The sequence below is a fragment of the Hyla sarda genome, unplaced genomic scaffold, assembly GCF_029499605.1.
Source record: "Hyla sarda isolate aHylSar1 unplaced genomic scaffold, aHylSar1.hap1 scaffold_175, whole genome shotgun sequence".
NCBI classification, from domain to species: domain Eukaryota; kingdom Metazoa; phylum Chordata; class Amphibia; order Anura; family Hylidae; genus Hyla; species Hyla sarda.
In genome coordinates this window covers 191,391-206,984 of record NW_026608393.1, presented here as the reverse complement: position 1 = coordinate 206,984, position 15,594 = coordinate 191,391, and the positions used below count along the sequence as shown (strand labels likewise).

At 41.7% G+C, this 15,594-nt stretch overlaps 1 non-coding gene and 2 pseudogenes across 1 annotated transcript; all 3 read right to left on the bottom strand.

Moving 5' to 3' along the window:
- Window positions 1–599: 599 nt before the first annotated feature.
- On the bottom strand, window positions 600–775 carry LOC130313148 (U2 spliceosomal RNA; annotated as a pseudogene).
- Window positions 776–7,576: 6,801 nt separating this feature from the next.
- LOC130313147 (U2 spliceosomal RNA) lies at window positions 7,577–7,752 on the bottom strand (annotated as a pseudogene).
- A 6,797-nt stretch (window positions 7,753–14,549) lies between these two features.
- On the bottom strand, window positions 14,550–14,740 carry LOC130313047 (U2 spliceosomal RNA). Its single transcript, XR_008861073.1, has one exon. It is a non-coding gene; the product is annotated as a U2 spliceosomal RNA (small nuclear RNA).
- Between the last annotated feature and the right edge of the window lie 854 nt (window positions 14,741–15,594).

Sequence of the window (15,594 nt, the reverse complement as noted above, 5' to 3'; positions counted from 1 at the left end):
ATGACCAATCCATTAGTGCAATGGATGGCTGGAAGCATTTGTCTTTGCCTTTGCAATACCACAGAAGCAATGCATGGTCAATGTACAGCAATGACACACCTGTGTGAACAGCCAGGAGACCCCCCCCCCCCCCCCCATGTTATGTTACATAGTTACATAGTTAGTACGGTCGAAAAAAGACATATGTCCATCACGTTCAACCAGGGAATTAAGGGGTAGGGGTGTGGCGCGATATTGGGGAAGGGATGAGATTTTATATTTCTTCATAAGCATTAATCTTATTTTGTCAATTAGGAACATTCAGCACCCACCCGCTATCAAGGCAGCTGCCTATCATGTCATGCCCTACCTGCACAGGTGTGCTGGCTACTCAAATGATCCAATTAAGGAGGCCATTTAGTCAGCAGCAGCAGAAGTCCTGTGCCTGGACGCTCCAACAGGGGCCAGACACAAGCAGAAGCAGAAGCAGCAGAAGCAGCAGCAGCACCACCTTTTGTTTTTTGGCTGCAGCAGCAGCAAGGCCCACAGGGCTGGCTAGCTGGCTAGCCAGCAAGCAGGTAGCAATGAAAGTAGGAATCTTTCTTTTTAACCCTGTAAGGGGGTGGTGCACTGTACCCGAAGATACTGCCATATCGGGTCAATGCATAGGGCGACGGAAGCAAGCTTCGAAATCGGCCCCCGTTCTCAAAAATCCATTTAATATATGGTCCCCAGATAGGGGACGTATCAGATATTAAACTGATAAGAACAGATTTTTTACTTTTAGATATAATATTCTTAGACTAAAAGACCTTACGCAGTCCAGATTATACTTAGTCTGCTAAAAGCATATTCCACAGATGTAGATTCCAAAGACTTTTAGCCACTTTGTGACCTAATCTTTTTTTATCCAATAAATAGAAAACATACATCTCACTAAGAGCTAGGCGAACACAATCTTTAGAGGTAATAGTGTCTCTTTTAAAAAGAAGAATATTCCTCGTCTTCCATAGTGCAATTTTAATACAATTTATACTAATCCACAAAACCCGAGACTTTTCCACAGATAAAACATTATAAAATCCATATAAAATAACTTCATGATTTAAAAAATTAAGATCAGAAATGAATTTTAGTAAGGGTCCTATCAAAGGCCATATCTCTTGGGCGTAAAAACAGTTCCAAAAAAGGTGTAAAACTGTTTCCTCACTAGGACACCCCATTCTCGGGCACTTTGCACTACGACACAATCCTCTTCTGTGTTGGAATTCTCTGGTAGGCAAACATTGATGTGCTATCTGCCAGGCCAGATCTTTTAAGTCATTAGATAAGAATCCCATATTCACCATCCTCCAAACTCTTAGAGATTTCTCAGTGGAATAATTAGATATTAAGCAAATCTGTTCTATCTTCCTGATTTCAGGAACTAATTTTCGTGCATTACTACAAATTTCTTGACTAAAATTAGCAATGCCATAAATACGAATAATCTTTTCTAAAACCACATAGTGCGCTGGGGGAATAAATAAGATTGGGGACGTTAAAGGTAAGGTTATCCACTTTCTTTTTCTAAAAATGTGACCTGCAGCATATTTTAAAAAATAAGACCAATAACAGTTTCTTTGCAAGCCATTAAAACACATAGAAAAAAAGTGAATATATAAAAACCTTTTTAAATCAGGCACATCCTTACCCCCCAATTTCTTTGTCTTCATCATTACATCTCTCCTGAGTTTATCCATTTTAGACCCCCATAAAAAATGAAAGCAAATCTTGTTTAAAAACTTTAAGGTGCGTTCACTCGGTGGGAAAACCAAGCTTAAATATAGCATGATAGGTAGCAACAAAGCTTTCATTATCAGTACTTTTCCTTCTATTGTTAATTTCCTCATTTTCCAAAAACTTATTTTCTTTTGCACTTTCTCTTTGACGATGGACCAGCTTTCCTCTCCATTATTTTCATTGTCAAAGATGACACCCAAGATTTTGATTTTATCATATTGCACATTCACCTCCGTATTGCCCCAATTCCCTATTGCAAAGCAATCACATTTATTTTTATTTAATTTGAAGCCAGAGCCCTCACAAAAAAATTCTGTCTGTCTGATAGCACGTTTCAGGGATGGTTCATCTGGACATAGAATATTAACATCATCCATGTATGCTATCGTCTTTACGCTCTGTCCTCCACTTCCAGGGATTGGCACTCCTCTAATGAGCTTATCTTTTCTCAAAACATTCAACAGAGGTTCTATTGCACATATGAAAAGAATGGGTGATAGGGGGCACCCCTGTTTCACCCCAGACTGTAAACATACCTCTTGGGATAAAAAACCGTTAATTAAAATACGACTAAAACAGTTTTTATATAAAAGTGCAATTTTTCCAACAATAAAATCAGGAAAATTCATTTTCTTTAAAACCAACCATAAAAAATCATGAGAAACACGGTCATAAGCCTTTTGAAAATCCAAGGATAAAATTGCCAATTTCTGATCACATTGTTTCTGATACCATAAAACATCTTTTACAAGGTTTAGATGATCACTTATTTTCCTTCCAGGTACTCCGCATACTTGGTCACTGTGTATAACCTTAGAAATTACCTGCTTGAGCCTATTTGCTAAAATTTTTGCTAAAACCTTATAGTCTGTATTTAGCAGGGTAATAGGCCTCCAATTTTCTAATTTAGAGATGTCTCCTTTTTTAAAAATCAGAGTAACAACACCATCTCTCCAGGACGCAGGTAAAATCTCAGATTTAAAAGCACAGTTAAAAATACCTAAAAGATCATCTTTTAAAATGGACCAAAAACACAGATAAAATTCAACTGGCAACCCATCCGAACCAGGTGTTTTACCATTTAAAAAACTCTTAAAAGTGCTTAAAAGTTCAGGTAAAAAGATTTCATCACAAAGGCTCTCTTGGTCAGTTTTGTCAAGTTTTGAATCCAAGGTATCTAAAACATCATTAGTAAAGGAAATATCAATATCTTTTTTATTAAAAAGCTCCTGATAAAATACTTGTGCTTCTCGCAACATCTCTTCATTAGTTATCTTCCCTTCTATTACAGATATCATTTCTTTCTTTCCCACCACCTTCTTAAAAAAGAATCTCGAACACTTTTCATCATTCTCCAGACATTGCACCTTGCTGTTAAAAATCATTTCTTTTCCTTTTTGACTAATGGCATTTTTTATTTCATTCTTTGTCTGAGCAATAACATCATCCATCTCAAGCCCGGCTTGCTTTAGTTTATAATATGTTTGGATTTTAGTGTTTAACATTTTAAACCATAACTTTTTCTCCTTAGCCTTTTGGATGCCCACACGGATAAAAAACAGTTTAGTCCACTTTTTAACATCCTCCCACCAATCCAAAATATTTTTATATTGGGATTGACGCAATCTCCATTTGTTATAAGCAGCAATAAAATCATTTTTTGTTTTCATGTCCTCTAATAAAGTAGTGTTGAGCTTCCAAACGCCTCTGCCTTTCTCTAGGCCAGGTAAAGTGACATGTGCATGTAATAACTTATGATCAGAGAAAATATTCGATAAAAGAGAAACCTCAACTAGATTAAAACTTTCCGATAAAAAAATAAAATCAATCCTGGATTTGCAGACATTATTTTCCCATGTGTAACCAGGGTCGTCTGGGTATTTTCTCCTCCAGACATCGGTAAAGTTAAAATCCTCAGTCATACTCTTAATCTGTTTCTCTGTTTTATCCACTCTGACATGCACACTTCCACTCTCACGATGATCACCACTCATACAACAATTAAAATCTCCAGCCATTAAAATAGGTGTTGAACCTGGGATAAAAGCCTGAATATCATTAATCAAGTCGGCTCTCTCATTTTTTTCAGGAGAAGCATAGATGTTAAAAAGCTTAATCTCTGAGCCATTGTACTTAATATTAACTAATAGCGCTCTACCAGGTATAATTTCTAAGAAGGACAAAACTTGTACATCTGAACCTCTAAACAAGATCCCAACACCTGAAGATCTGTTCAGATTGTCACCCGACCAGACCGATGGTCCCAAAGTCCAGCTACGACAAAGGTCCTCATAATTTGGACTATGTTCAATTCCACATTCTTGTAAAAAGAACAGAGAACAGTCCAAGGTCTCTAAAAAACTAAACAAAGCAGCCCTTCTCGTAGGGCTCTTTAGACCTCTCACATTAAGAGAGGAGCACTTTAAGGAAGCTATTCGCTACTGGAGTTTGAGTCCGATATGAAACCCACAGGTGACTCCGGGCTTTCGAACTCTTTGATATTTTTTGGATCGGACGCTGATCTTATAGAAGGCCTCCATGCATGTTGACTGTCCTCACATTCGTCTGAGCTTTTTTTGACAGGCCGTTTAATGCCAAGTTGTGGCTCATCTCCAAGTTCCTTCTTCCGCTTGATCTCCTTCACGCCAACCTCCATGGCTTCACTGCTCACTAGTGACCCTCCACCACCAGAACCCTCCACAGAAGGTCTCCCCTCTGTCTCAGGCACAGCAGAAAGGTCCATAAGCTCCGCCACGACATGAGAAGTTACAGCCGGCTTTTCTGAAGGCGCCTCAGACCGCTGGGGTGCTTTCGCAGGTGGTACTTCAGCTTGCACTACACCCACTCTCCCCGCTACACGGTCAGCCCACGATCTAGCTACACTGGAACGGAGACTGCAATCTTTAAAGGCATGGCCTTCTTCACCACAAATGTTGCAGACGATTTTAGCACAGTCCTTAGAAACATGGCCTTCTTGATTGCACCGACCACAGCGAACTGTAGTGTCCGTGCAAACTTCCATAGTATGTCCGAATTTCTTACATTTCCTACAAAAAGTAGGCATCTCGGGATAAAACAAATAGCCCTTATCCCGACCGATAGAAAAGTTGGAGGGTGGATGACACAACCCTCCAATGCCAGTAGCATCCTCCTTCATTTTCACAAAAAACTTATGTTTCCCCGTCCATAGGTCTTCTGAATTCATCACCTTATGGGAATACTTAACAGAACTGCAGTATTTCCCCAAAAAGAGCTCAATATGGGACACAGTCACAAAGGGATTGTGCATACACACAACTAGAGGAATATCGCCTCCAGTATACAACACTGTGACCGTGATCCCATCAAGCTCAGCAAGGTCTTGATTGCTTTTCAGCTTCTCAAAAAGATTCTGGCATGCATAAGCAGAGTCCAGAGTTAGGATGAAGCTGCCCTTCCGAGGATCTCTGAGACAGACGATGTTCTCTTTCTTCACCCCAAGAAGCTTGTAGAGAGTTTCTTTCACAAAATAAGAAAGTTGGACGAGTTCTTGCTTGTCTTCATCAACATCAAAGCGAAAGGAAAAACGAATCCGCGTTTCACCGGATGTAAGGTAACGGATGCGAACACCCATCTTGTCGATCGCCTTTTCGGTTCCTCGTAGCAGCCCCCCTTGGAAAAGGTAGGACAAACTCCCAGGATCCTCCTGACCAGACACTTGATCTAGCCAAAAGGCCGAGAAGCGATAACCGTGAAAGGGGCGGGCCCAACAAGGTCCCCTTCATGGGCACTATCACTGCTTGCTGTCAGGGAGGCTGCCAGACAATTTTCCATGCACACTCTGGGCTGGGGGGCAGTCAACCACCAGTACACACAGCAGAACCTAAACCCATACCATTATTGCTAAGCAGCAAGACAGGGGCCCATTGCACTCCCACGGGGCCTTTTTAAATGCAATCCATAACCCGGATTTGCCAGGAACCCTTCTTACTCCTCCTACTTGCATGTGACACTGGGCTTAGGATCTGCATAGGAAACACACACACAAGCACACACCTACCTTTGTTGCCTGCAGATGCCTCCTTGGCTGTCCCCAAACGGTATCAAACCAACACCCACGGGAAGCTGTAAGCATAGAGGACATGCCTGCACCCCATTGGACTTACCTGTGTGGGTTAAATCCGGGTTATTTGACAACCTATGGCGGTGATGGTTCTGCTCAGGCAGAGCAGTGCTGATGCTCCTCATAAAGCTGTCGCTGCTGTGAAGGTTCTAGGTGACATCACAAATCCCTTTGGTTACATACACAACAAAGCTGGGTTGTTGTTGTTTACACTCTGCAAGGCCTGTGGAAGTGAGTGACATCATAGCACTGTAGTTCTGAGGGTTCAAGATGGATGCAACAATCTCCTGTTGCTTCTATGAAGGCCGTAATAGACGACATCACCAAACAGCTCCATAGTCACATACACAGCAAAGGAGAGATGTTGTTTACACCTAGTGATGTCAGTGGTATTGAGTGACATCACAGCACAGTGCTAAGGCTCCTGGGCCTGGACACAGCAGCGGCTGCAATATCTCAACGGAGAATACGTTTATATCTATGTGTGTGTGTGCGCATATATATATATATATATATATATATATATATATATATTCTCCGCCGAAATCACTTTTAAACCCATTTCCACCTTTTTTTCCCTTCTCTTCCTCTTACTTTTTTTTCACGTTTTTTTACGTTTTTCTCCTTTTCGCCTCTTTTCTGGGCGTATTATTCTTCTTTTTCTTCTTTTTTTTCGTCTAATGCATACCCCATCAGTGCAGCAATGCTTATTCAATACCGCCAGCAGATGGAGACACTGGGGGATAATTTTCTAAGGATTTATACTGATTTTTCCTGTCTGAATTTGTCGCACAGAAAGTTGCAGGCCAAATATGTGTGACATTTCTGCGACTTTAGCTTCTAGAGCATTTTTACAACATTATACATAGGTGCTGAATACATAAAAAGCGACTGTTCAGCGACAGACAAGTCGCATCGGCTGAAAGTAGGCCAGAATGTCAGTCCATGTTGGAGCAGGTTTAGATACAGTCTAAAGCATAGATCTCAAAGTCTGTGCACAGAATTTAGCAAGGGCCTCGCACCTTCTGATGCATCAGGTAGGTGCACAATAGCATAGCCTAACCCTCTGTACTTTGGTCTATATTGATGCGGGACATAGACAGCCAGCTGATGACCAATCCATTAGTGCAATGGATGGCTGGAAGCATTTGTCTTTGCCTTTGCAATACCACAGAAGCAATGCATGGTCAATGTACAGCAATGACACACCTGTGTGAACAGCCAGGAGACCCCCCCCCCCCCCCCCCCCCATGTTATGTTACATAGTTACATAGTTAGTACGGTCGAAAAAAGACATATGTCCATCACGTTCAACCAGGGAATTAAGGGGTAGGGGTGTGGCGCGATATTGGGGAAGGGATGAGATTTTATATTTCTTCATAAGCATTAATCTTATTTTGTCAATTAGGAACATTCAGCACCCACCCGCTATCAAGGCAGCTGCCTATCATGTCATGCCCTACCTGCACAGGTGTGCTGGCTACTCAAATGATCCAATTAAGGAGGCCATTTAGTCAGCAGCAGCAGAAGTCCTGTGCCTGGACGCTCCAACAGGGGCCAGACACAAGCAGAAGCAGAAGCAGCAGAAGCAGCAGCAGCACCACCTTTTGTTTTTTGGCTGCAGCAGCAGCAAGGCCCACAGGGCTGGCTAGCTGGCTAGCCAGCAAGCAGGTAGCAATGAAAGTAGGAATCTTTCTTTTTAACCCTGTAAGGGGGTGGTGCACTGTACCCGAAGATACTGCCATATCGGGTCAATGCATAGGGCGACGGAAGCAAGCTTCGAAATCGGCCCCCGTTCTCAAAAATCCATTTAATATATGGTCCCCAGATAGGGGACGTATCAGATATTAAACTGATAAGAACAGATTTTTTACTTTTAGATATAATATTCTTAGACTAAAAGACCTTACGCAGTCCAGATTATACTTAGTCTGCTAAAAGCATATTCCACAGATGTAGATTCCAAAGACTTTTAGCCACTTTGTGACCTAATCTTTTTTTATCCAATAAATAGAAAACATACATCTCACTAAGAGCTAGGCGAACACAATCTTTAGAGGTAATAGTGTCTCTTTTAAAAAGAAGAATATTCCTCGTCTTCCATAGTGCAATTTTAATACAATTTATACTAATCCACAAAACCCGAGACTTTTCCACAGATAAAACATTATAAAATCCATATAAAATAACTTCATGATTTAAAAAATTAAGATCAGAAATGAATTTTAGTAAGGGTCCTATCAAATGCCATATCTCTTGGGCGTAAAAACAGTTCCAAAAAAGGTGTAAAACTGTTTCCTCACTAGGACACCCCATTCTCGGGCACTTTGCACTACGACACAATCCTCTTCTGTGTTGGAATTCTCTGGTAGGCAAACATTGATGTGCTATCTGCCAGGCCAGATCTTTTAAGTCATTAGATAAGAATCCCATATTCACCATCCTCCAAACTCTTAGAGATTTCTCAGTGGAATAATTAGATATTAAGCAAATCTGTTCTATCTTCCTGATTTCAGGAACTAATTTTCGTGCATTACTACAAATTTCTTGACTAAAATTAGCAATGCCATAAATACGAATAATCTTTTCTAAAACCACATAGTGCGCTGGGGGAATAAATAAGATTGGGGACGTTAAAGGTAAGGTTATCCACTTTCTTTTTCTAAAAATGTGACCTGCAGCATATTTTAAAAAATAAGACCAATAACAGTTTCTTTGCAAGCCATTAAAACACATAGAAAAAAAGTGAATATATAAAAACCTTTTTAAATCAGGCACATCCTTACCCCCCAATTTCTTTGTCTTCATCATTACATCTCTCCTGAGTTTATCCATTTTAGACCCCCATAAAAAATGAAAGCAAATCTTGTTTAAAAACTTTAAGGTGCGTTCACTCGGTGGGAAAACCAAGCTTAAATATAGCATGATAGGTAGCAACAAAGCTTTCATTATCAGTACTTTTCCTTCTATTGTTAATTTCCTCATTTTCCAAAAACTTATTTTCTTTTGCACTTTCTCTTTGACGATGGACCAGCTTTCCTCTCCATTATTTTCATTGTCAAAGATGACACCCAAGATTTTGATTTTATCATATTGCACATTCACCTCCGTATTGCCCCAATTCCCTATTGCAAAGCAATCACATTTATTTTTATTTAATTTGAAGCCAGAGCCCTCACAAAAAAATTCTGTCTGTCTGATAGCACGTTTCAGGGATGGTTCATCTGGACATAGAATATTAACATCATCCATGTATGCTATCGTCTTTACGCTCTGTCCTCCACTTCCAGGGATTGGCACTCCTCTAATGAGCTTATCTTTTCTCAAAACATTCAACAGAGGTTCTATTGCACATATGAAAAGAATGGGTGATAGGGGGCACCCCTGTTTCACCCCAGACTGTAAACATACCTCTTGGGATAAAAAACCGTTAATTAAAATACGACTAAAACAGTTTTTATATAAAAGTGCAATTTTTCCAACAATAAAATCAGGAAAATTCATTTTCTTTAAAACCAACCATAAAAAATCATGAGAAACACGGTCATAAGCCTTTTGAAAATCCAAGGATAAAATTGCCAATTTCTGATCACATTGTTTCTGATACCATAAAACATCTTTTACAAGGTTTAGATGATCACTTATTTTCCTTCCAGGTACTCCGCATACTTGGTCACTGTGTATAACCTTAGAAATTACCTGCTTGAGCCTATTTGCTAAAATTTTTGCTAAAACCTTATAGTCTGTATTTAGCAGGGTAATAGGCCTCCAATTTTCTAATTTAGAGATGTCTCCTTTTTTAAAAATCAGAGTAACAACACCATCTCTCCAGGACGCAGGTAAAATCTCAGATTTAAAAGCACAGTTAAAAATACCTAAAAGATCATCTTTTAAAATGGACCAAAAACACAGATAAAATTCAACTGGCAACCCATCCGAACCAGGTGTTTTACCATTTAAAAAACTCTTAAAAGTGCTTAAAAGTTCAGGTAAAAAGATTTCATCACAAAGGCTCTCTTGGTCAGTTTTGTCAAGTTTTGAATCCAAGGTATCTAAAACATCATTAGTAAAGGAAATATCAATATCTTTTTTATTAAAAAGCTCCTGATAAAATACTTGTGCTTCTCGCAACATCTCTTCATTAGTTATCTTCCCTTCTATTACAGATATCATTTCTTTCTTTCCCACCACCTTCTTAAAAAAGAATCTCGAACACTTTTCATCATTCTCCAGACATTGCACCTTGCTGTTAAAAATCATTTCTTTTCCTTTTTGACTAATGGCATTTTTTATTTCATTCTTTGTCTGAGCAATAACATCATCCATCTCAAGCCCGGCTTGCTTTAGTTTATAATATGTTTGGATTTTAGTGTTTAACATTTTAAACCATAACTTTTTCTCCTTAGCCTTTTGGATGCCCACACGGATAAAAAACAGTTTAGTCCACTTTTTAACATCCTCCCACCAATCCAAAATATTTTTATATTGGGATTGACGCAATCTCCATTTGTTATAAGCAGCAATAAAATCATTTTTTGTTTTCATGTCCTCTAATAAAGTAGTGTTGAGCTTCCAAACGCCTCTGCCTTTCTCTAGGCCAGGTAAAGTGACATGTGCATGTAATAACTTATGATCAGAGAAAATATTCGATAAAAGAGAAACCTCAACTAGATTAAAACTTTCCGATAAAAAAATAAAATCAATCCTGGATTTGCAGACATTATTTTCCCATGTGTAACCAGGGTCGTCTGGGTATTTTCTCCTCCAGACATCGGTAAAGTTAAAATCCTCAGTCATACTCTTAATCTGTTTCTCTGTTTTATCCACTCTGACATGCACACTTCCACTCTCACGATGATCACCACTCATACAACAATTAAAATCTCCAGCCATTAAAATAGGTGTTGAACCTGGGATAAAAGCCTGAATATCATTAATCAAGTCGGCTCTCTCATTTTTTTCAGGAGAAGCATAGATGTTAAAAAGCTTAATCTCTGAGCCATTGTACTTAATATTAACTAATAGCGCTCTACCAGGTATAATTTCTAAGAAGGACAAAACTTGTACATCTGAACCTCTAAACAAGATCCCAACACCTGAAGATCTGTTCAGATTGTCACCCGACCAGACCGATGGTCCCAAAGTCCAGCTACGACAAAGGTCCTCATAATTTGGACTATGTTCAATTCCACATTCTTGTAAAAAGAACAGAGAACAGTCCAAGGTCTCTAAAAAACTAAACAAAGCAGCCCTTCTCGTAGGGCTCTTTAGACCTCTCACATTAAGAGAGGAGCACTTTAAGGAAGCTATTCGCTACTGGAGTTTGAGTCCGATATGAAACCCACAGGTGACTCCGGGCTTTCGAACTCTTTGATATTTTTTGGATCGGACGCTGATCTTATAGAAGGCCTCCATGCATGTTGACTGTCCTCACATTCGTCTGAGCTTTTTTTGACAGGCCGTTTAATGCCAAGTTGTGGCTCATCTCCAAGTTCCTTCTTCCGCTTGATCTCCTTCACGCCAACCTCCATGGCTTCACTGCTCACTAGTGACCCTCCACCACCAGAACCCTCCACAGAAGGTCTCCCCTCTGTCTCAGGCACAGCAGAAAGGTCCATAAGCTCCGCCACGACATGAGAAGTTACAGCCGGCTTTTCTGAAGGCGCCTCAGACCGCTGGGGTGCTTTCGCAGGTGGTACTTCAGCTTGCACTACACCCACTCTCCCCGCTACACGGTCAGCCCACGATCTAGCTACACTGGAACGGAGACTGCAATCTTTAAAGGCATGGCCTTCTTCACCACAAATGTTGCAGACGATTTTAGCACAGTCCTTAGAAACATGGCCTTCTTGATTGCACCGACCACAGCGAACTGTAGTGTCCGTGCAAACTTCCATAGTATGTCCGAATTTCTTACATTTCCTACAAAAAGTAGGCATCTCGGGATAAAACAAATAGCCCTTATCCCGACCGATAGAAAAGTTGGAGGGTGGATGACACAACCCTCCAATGCCAGTAGCATCCTCCTTCATTTTCACAAAAAACTTATGTTTCCCCGTCCATAGGTCTTCTGAATTCATCACCTTATGGGAATACTTAACAGAACTGCAGTATTTCCCCAAAAAGAGCTCAATATGGGACACAGTCACAAAGGGATTGTGCATACACACAACTAGAGGAATATCGCCTCCAGTATACAACACTGTGACCGTGATCCCATCAAGCTCAGCAAGGTCTTGATTGCTTTTCAGCTTCTCAAAAAGATTCTGGCATGCATAAGCAGAGTCCAGAGTTAGGATGAAGCTGCCCTTCCGAGGATCTCTGAGACAGACGATGTTCTCTTTCTTCACCCCAAGAAGCTTGTAGAGAGTTTCTTTCACAAAATAAGAAAGTTGCACGAGTTCTTGCTTGTCTTCATCAACATCAAAGCGAAAGGAAAAACGAATCCGCGTTTCACCGGATGTAAGGTAACGGATGCGAACACCCATCTTGTCGATCGCCTTTTCGGTTCCTCGTAGCAGCCCCCCTTGGAAAAGGTAGGACAAACTCCCAGGATCCTCCTGACCAGACACTTGATCTAGCCAAAAGGCCGAGAAGCGATAACCGTGAAAGGGGCGGGCCCAACAAGGTCCCCTTCATGGGCACTATCACTGCTTGCTGTCAGGGAGGCTGCCAGACAATTTTCCATGCACACTCTGGGCTGGGGGGCAGTCAACCACCAGTACACACAGCAGAACCTAAACCCATACCATTATTGCTAAGCAGCAAGACAGGGGCCCATTGCACTCCCACGGGGCCTTTTTAAATGCAATCCATAACCCGGATTTGCCAGGAACCCTTCTTACTCCTCCTACTTGCATGTGACACTGGGCTTAGGATCTGCATAGGAAACACACACACAAGCACACACCTACCTTTGTTGCCTGCAGATGCCTCCTTGGCTGTCCCCAAACGGTATCAAACCAACACCCACGGGAAGCTGTAAGCATAGAGGACATGCCTGCACCCCATTGGACTTACCTGTGTGGGTTAAATCCGGGTTATTTGACAATCTATGGCGGTGATGGTTCTGCTCAGGCAGAGCAGTGCTGATGCTCCTCATAAAGCTGTCGCTGCTGTGAAGGTTCTAGGTGACATCACAAATCCCTTTGGTTACATACACAACAAAGCTGGGTTGTTGTTGTTTACACTCTGCAAGGCCTGTGGAAGTGAGTGACATCATAGCACTGTAGTTCTGAGGGTTCAAGATGGATGCAACAATCTCCTGTTGCTTCTATGAAGGCCGTAATAGACGACATCACCAAACAGCTCCATAGTCACATACACAGCAAAGGAGAGATGTTGTTTACACCTAGTGATGTCAGTGGTATTGAGTGACATCACAGCACAGTGCTAAGGCTCCTGGGCACAGCAGCGGCTGCAATATCTCAACGGAGAATACGTTTATATCTATGTGTGTGTGTGCGCATATATATATATATATATATATATATATATATATATATATATATTTCTCCGCCGAAATCACTTTTAAACCCATTTCCACCTTTTTTTCCCTTCTCTTCCTCTTACTTTTTTTTCACGTTCTTTTACGTTTTTCTCCTTTTCGCCTCTTTTCTGGGCGTATTATTCTTCTTTTTCTTCTTTTTTTTCGTCTAATGCATACCCCATCAGTGCAGCAATGCTTATTCAATACCGCCAGCAGATGGAGACACTGGGGGATAATTTTCTAAGGATTTATACTGATTTTTCCTGTCTGAATTTGTCGCACAGAAAGTTGCAGGCCAAATATGTGTGACATTTCTGCGACTTTAGCTTCTAGAGCATTTTTACAACATTATACATAGGTGCTGAATACATAAAAAGCGACTGTTCAGCGACAGACAAGTCGCATCGGCTGAAAGTAGGCCAGAATGTCAGTCCATGTTGGAGCAGGTTTAGATACAGTCTAAAGCATAGATCTCAAAGTCTGTGCACAGAATTTAGCAAGGGCCTCGCACCTTCTGATGCATCAGGTAGGTGCACAATAGCATAGCCTAACCCTCTGTACTTTGGTCTATATTGATGCGGGACATAGACAGCCAGCTGATGACCAATCCATTAGTGCAATGGATGGCTGGAAGCATTTGTCTTTGCCTTTGCAATACCACAGAAGCAATGCATGGTCAATGTACAGCAATGACACACCTGTGTGAACAGCCAGGAGACCCCCCCCCCCCCCCCATGTTATGTTACATAGTTACATAGTTAGTACGGTCGAAAAAAGACATATGTCCATCACGTTCAACCAGGGAATTAAGGGGTAGGGGTGTGGCGCGATATTGGGGAAGGGATGAGATTTTATATTTCTTCATAAGCATTAATCTTATTTTGTCAATTAGGAACATTCAGCACCCACCCGCTATCAAGGCAGCTGCCTATCATGTCATGCCCTACCTGCACAGGTGTGCTGGCTACTCAAATGATCCAATTAAGGAGGCCATTTAGTCAGCAGCAGCAGAAGTCCTGTGCCTGGACGCTCCAACAGGGGCCAGACACAAGCAGAAGCAGAAGCAGCAGAAGCAGCAGCAGCACCACCTTTTGTTTTTTGGCTGCAGCAGCAGCAAGGCCCACAGGGCTGGCTAGCTGGCTAGCCAGCAAGCAGGTAGCAATGAAAGTAGGAATCTTTCTTTTTAACCCTGTAAGGGGGTGGTGCACTGTACCCGAAGATACTGCCATATCGGGTCAATGCATAGGGCGACGGAAGCAAGCTTCGAAATCGGCCCCCGTTCTCAAAAATCCATTTAATATATGGTCCCCAGATAGGGGACGTATCAGATATTAAACTGATAAGAACAGATACTACACTTGATCTTAGCCAAAAGGCCGAGAAGCGATAACCGTGAAAGGGGCGGGCCCAACAAGGTCCCCTTCATGGGCACTATCACTGCTTGCTGTCAGGGAGGCTGCCAGACAATTTTCCATGCACACTCTGGGCTGGGGGGCAGTCAACCACCAGTACACACAGCAGAACCTAAACCCATACCATTATTGCTAAGCAGCAAGACAGGGGCCCATTGCACTCCCACGGGGCCTTTTTAAATGCAATCCATAACCCGGATTTGCCAGGAACCCTTCTTACTCCTCCTACTTGCATGTGACACTGGGCTTAGGATCTGCATAGGAAACACACACACAAGCACACACCTACCTTTGTTGCCTGCAGATGCCTCCTTGGCTGTCCCCAAACGGTATCAAACCAACACCCACGGGAAGCTGTAAGCATAGAGGACATGCCTGCACCCCATTGGACTTACCTGTGTGGGTTAAATCCGGGTTATTTGACAACCTATGGCGGTGATGGTTCTGCTCAGGCAGAGCAGTGCTGATGCTCCTCATAAAGCTGTCGCTGCTGTGAAGGTTCTAGGTGACATCACAAATCCCTTTGGTTACATACACAACAAAGCTGGGTTGTTGTTGTTTACACTCTGCAAGGCCTGTGGAAGTGAGTGACATCATAGCACTGTAGTTCTGAGGGTTCAAGATGGATGCAACAATCTCCTGTTGCTTCTATGAAGGCCGTAATAGACGACATCACCAAACAGCTCCATAGTCACATACACAGCAAAGGAGAGATGTTGTTTACACCTAGTGATGTCAGTGGTATTGAGTGACATCACAGCACAGTGCTAAGGCTCCTGGGCACAGCAGCGGCTGCAATATCTCAACGGAGAATACGTTTATATCTATGT